We start from the raw sequence: 5,017 nt of genomic DNA, 5'->3' as shown, positions 1-5,017 counted from the left end.
ACACGTCCACAGGACAAATTTAGCTTCCGGAGCTTCGAGGCCGACAGTAGAAGTTCTGTAGATACGTCTCGGGTCACTCGGGTCCTCAGCCCGGCGCCCTCATTCGCGCTCTTCTCACGCCAGGGTTATCATCAGGGCTGTAACGACTCAAACTGCCACACAAACGTCCACCGTCACGTGTTTTGGTACCAGAAGATGGAACCATGATACCCCCAGAACCTGCCGTCACCACTGCAGATGCAGCCTCTCATTATTGCACTCTTCCACTGCCTGGTACTCAAATCAGCGGTTTTACAGCCCTTTAGGTATCGACTCGGCTCACTTAGAACCTCAGAGGAGGTGGTACCAAAAACAGTACCAGGTACCAGATTTGCTGGATGGAGAAAAAAGGCAGGTCGAGTAAGAAAAATCACAATTAACGCAACGCGAACATCACGAAATTAGCGTCCCTTTAAATTGAGTCGAGATGTACTCAACGTTCTTTAGGGTTCTCTTTAGTGTCCCAACTTCTCAGTGATTTAATAAAACCTAAAAATCTTTTTCCTTCTTTTATTTTCACTTAGTGTTTCACTTATTTTGATAAATAATAGTGTCAGCTTGGGTTTATTCAGTTCCTCAGCTCCAGGACCGAACACAGGAACACGGGAACACAGGAACACAGGAACACACTTCTAAACTCGAACACTGAAAAACTAAAACCAGCTTTTATTGTTTTCCAGATAAGAAGCACATTTTTATACTGCTAGTTTTAATTCACTGTAAATTCACGCAGGCGTCCAAACACTAAAACACGCTCGTATTTATTTCTGTATCTCCGTCTAAAACTGAAGACCGTTCTTCATGAACATAAGCGGAAAACGAGGAAGGGAACCTGTGATCTGTTGTCTGAAGCTACGTGGTGAAGTTCTGCTCATGTTGACACAGTGAGTCTCTATGGCGCCCCCTAGTGGCCATTCTGCTGGCAGAATGGAAATCGAGTCCGATTTTTTAGTTAAATAAATAAAATGTGTCCCCATAACTCTCATCAGATGAGCTAGGACTGTCGTCTTTCTGCGTGAAACGCTGAGCTGCCAGTGACCGTAGAGAAAAACCACAAAGGCGGCCGTGCCGGGATAAAACGGGAATCCTGAACTCGCACAATAAACTCGCAACAAAGCGGAAAATGCAGCTCTGCTGTCGTAAACGACACACATGGGCATATATTCCATCAATATTATGGAATATTATACTATGGAGGAAAACTGGAAGAACTTCTAGAGAAAGGTTTTGGGTGACTATTGACTTCCACTGTTGGCAGCGATGGCCTCGTCGCTCTGGTTCTAGACTAAAGTAGAAAAATCTGGATTTTCAGATCCAGGCTCAGCTGATCACCTACGTTTGGCGTGAAATGGGAATGCGTGTAAATATGATATTTCACTGAACCGCTCCTTTACCATCCAGTAGAAACTGTGGAGCACAGGTTTATAAACCACTGAGGAGGACCCCGACGGGCGTCTCCCTCTCCCTGCACTGCTGTGGTGTTCTTCCTTCTCCTCCTTCTCCTCCTCCTCCTTCCTTTTGTTGCATGTTTTTGAACTTGGAGTCCACAGTAAGAGCTTGAATGTGACCAGCAGTACAGAACACTCGCCCGCAGTGCAGACCGCTGACCTTCAGGACCTGCCGTCCGTGCTGCAGACCGTCTGGAGGTGTTGGAGCTGTTCTGCAGAGGCTGTGGCCACAGTCGGATCTTAACAGAGAACTCCAGGATTTTCTGTCCTGACCTCTGTCTGCTGTGTCTGTAATGCAGGTCGATCATTTAAACACGTTTCCCTGAACTTGGAAAACCGCGGAGCGCTCACTGACCCTAAACTCACTTATAATGGAAGTCAATGGGCAGCTGCTGTATTCACTGCGTTTCCGCCGTATCCGTATAATCTGTAGTTTTCCAGAGGGAAGAATTTGAGGTCACCAGCTTGGTGGTGTGGGTGGAATTTTCACAGGGTGGATCTTAATGAATAACAAAAACATTTTATTACTGTTTTGCTGCAGTGCCGTACAGTGAGATACTTTACCTTTTACCTGGCGTTGTTGCTCTTAGTCGCTTCCATTTCACAATAACAGCACTTACAGTTGTCCAGGGCAGCTCTAGCAGGGCAAACATTTCACAGACTGGCTTGCCGCACTCTAAAAGTGCGACGTTTAAAGTCACTGAGATCTTCAGGGCAACCCATTCTACTGTCAGTGTGTGTGTCTGTGGAGGCTGCATGGCTGTCTGCTTGATTTTACCCACCTGCTTGTCATGGGTGTGGCTGAAACACGTTTCATGATGCTCACTTATGGCTATATGGTGTATATTAGCACAAGCTGCCTGTGGAAGTCTTTGTTTTGAGTGGGTTTGTTTTTGTTTCAGGGCTTTTTTTAAAATTCATTCGTGCATCATAAAGAACGCTCTGCACTGCGCTAAGCTACCAAAGCTAGCAGACTTTGCGCCCACAGAGGTCTGGCTTGTAAAACTAGAATCTAGCCTCAATCCAACGCCTGCAAATCCTCGTTATTAAGCACAGTTAAAAGGTTTAGTCGCGGAATTTTGCATCTGCCCATTGACTTCCACTCTAACTGAACTGCGCCGGGTTCCCAAACCAAATTTACTGCCAGGCCAAGGGTGCGTAGTGTAGTAGAGGCATTGCGCTGATATCGCAGTTGTAATATTTACTAGTTTTAATTTCATTTTTATATGTGCAAACAAAAACAAAAACCTAGGAAATAAAAGCTAAAACAACTTGGCCATAGAAATGTAATAAAAATGACCACATTAAACTGACTGTTAGTAAAAATTGACTGCAGTTAGAATTAATTGATAAAAGGCTTGAATTAAATCTTACATGATAAAATATCATTTCTGCAATTAAAAGCTGCGGACACTTTTTAGCACTAACAGTGTTTCTAGATTAAAAGTTAAAAGCATCTGTACCAGTTTACTATTATTAGGCTTTTTCCCTTAAACCTCAAAACTGCGTTTCTGAGAATTTCAAATTTTCTTTGTTTTGTTTTGTTTTTTGTTTTTTTTTGGCAGGAAAATGAGAGTTTCATTGTGGAGGGTCTTTAATATGTATGAGCTCATTTGCATGTGGTCATTATCGCAGTTTTCAGAATCTGGCTTTGAGTTTTCTGCTTTTTTTTCCAAGTTCATAATTACTGTGCATGTTAATCAGCTGTACAGTAACGACACAGCAGACGGAGATCGGGATGAGAACCCTGGATCGCTCCTGTAATTCCCGTGTGATGCATGACTGTGTTAGTACGCAAGTCTGGCTGGTGTTCTTTCACAAACGTGTGCCTTTCAGAAAACAGACTGACTTCTCAGCACAGCAGCACACGCGGGTTTGGGCGTTCTTTGGGTGGACGGTCAGAAAACAGCGCAGCACTTCAGTCATTCGTGCAGAAAAATCCACACAGCGGTTCTGCGAGAACGTCCACTACACAGGCCGGCAGAACCTCTAGCACCTTATTACGTAGAACATGGAGGAACTTCAGTGGACTTTCAAGTATTAACAAAAAAATAAAAATAAATAAATAAAGTATGCATTTTTGTTTTCGCCGCCTTCTCAGATTACGGAGTACTGTAACGTGGAAATTACGACGTAGAACAGAAACACAGGCCGCAGGAGAAAACAGATGCTGTACAATTGTGTAAATGACGTTTTAGTTTGTATTTTTGGGAGTTTGGTCTGTATTTTGTATAGAATAGTGTATAATAGGTGGAAAGCAGTGTTATCTGTGAAAATGAATTGTAATTTAAGAGAATTAAAACCAGTCCGGCATGGTAAAACCATCTAAAGACAGACGTTCTTTTCTTTTCGGCACGACGTTTTTGGGAGATTTTTCAGTGAATCCTGCTCTTTGTCATGCTTCATGTTTTTACTCAGCACAAACTTGAAACGGTCAGCGTTGTCCACTCCACTCCCGCTCGAAAAGCCTTCGGTATCGTTGCACTTACATCCTGAGTAGAATTCAGCCCATTGCTGCAAAGTGCCATACAGATGAAAAGCTGGGTATTGAGCGAGAACCGAGAATGTGAATTTATCTTCTTAATACCCACAGCAAAAAAAATCAACTATATACTGTATTCAAATCTTGCAATAAAAGCTTTTTCTGAAGCATCCAGAGAACCGCGGCGTCTGTGGTGATTTTGGGCGGGTCTGTGGACGAACGTCAGCAGCGAATCGGAGCTTCCGGTGAGCTGCTGTTTCCCATCGCTGTGTAAAAGGTGCACGAGGCTCTTTTCAGCACTGAGCTGCTCATTCAGGGCGAGTTGGATCAGTGATATTACACCAAATTATTAAACTGATTAGTTAATAAACGTCTGAATATTTTCTTATTCAAGTGTTCATCAATTTGTGAGAACAAACATCTGTAACGTTTATATTTGTGAGGTCACATTCTTCACGTTCTTCATGTTCTTCAAATAAACACGGCGACCTCATTCAGACTAATCAGCACAATTACTGCTCCTCCTTAAAGGGCCAGTATTTCCTGCTCGGATATGAAGTTAAAATCTGCCCACGGGCCACATTTGGCCCTGGAGCTGGACTTTGGACACCCCACTGTAAGGCAGAGTGGACACTAGCGGACGTTATTTCTACATTAAATCTGCGTTATTGTTTTAAAAAAAACTGTTTTGCAAAAATACATACGCAACTGCAGTAAGACAGCGCTGTGTCTATTGCGCCCACCAGGGGGCGCTCGAGTAAATTTCCAATAGATCTTAAAAGCACACAGCGTTTAAAACAGTGATTCTCTGCCTTGGGGGCCACGACTCGCAAGATGGTTCTCAAAAAAAGGTCCGGAGAAGTGAAAAAAGGTCGTCAAGGGTTCTTTAGCAAAGAAAATGGTTCTATATAGAGTCATAAACACTAATAGAACCCTTTTAAAACTTCAGATTCATGGAGATCGTGCTGTAGTAGTTCTATATGCAGCCTTTTTGAAAGTGGTTCTATATAGCACCCAAAAAGGGTTCTTCGACTGTAACAAGCTCGAC

The 5,017-nt window shown here is 43.2% G+C and overlaps 1 protein-coding gene across 7 annotated transcripts in view; it reads left to right on the top strand.

Annotated features, from left to right (window-relative positions):
- Positions 1-4,145, top strand: part of fhod3b (formin homology 2 domain containing 3b) — a 240,512-nt gene extending 236,367 nt beyond the window's left edge. For all 7 annotated transcript variants that reach the window (XM_037537069.1, XM_037537068.1, XM_037537067.1 and 4 more), the window contains one exon: positions 1-4,145. This exon is cut by the window's left edge and continues 516 nt beyond it. The gene's annotated coding sequence lies outside the window, so the exon portion shown is untranslated.
- Positions 4,146-5,017: the final 872 nt, after the last annotated feature.

Source organism: Pygocentrus nattereri, chromosome 3 (genome assembly GCF_015220715.1).
Source record: "Pygocentrus nattereri isolate fPygNat1 chromosome 3, fPygNat1.pri, whole genome shotgun sequence".
Taxonomy (NCBI): domain Eukaryota; kingdom Metazoa; phylum Chordata; class Actinopteri; order Characiformes; family Serrasalmidae; genus Pygocentrus; species Pygocentrus nattereri.
This window is presented reverse-complemented; position numbering and strand designations above follow the sequence as displayed.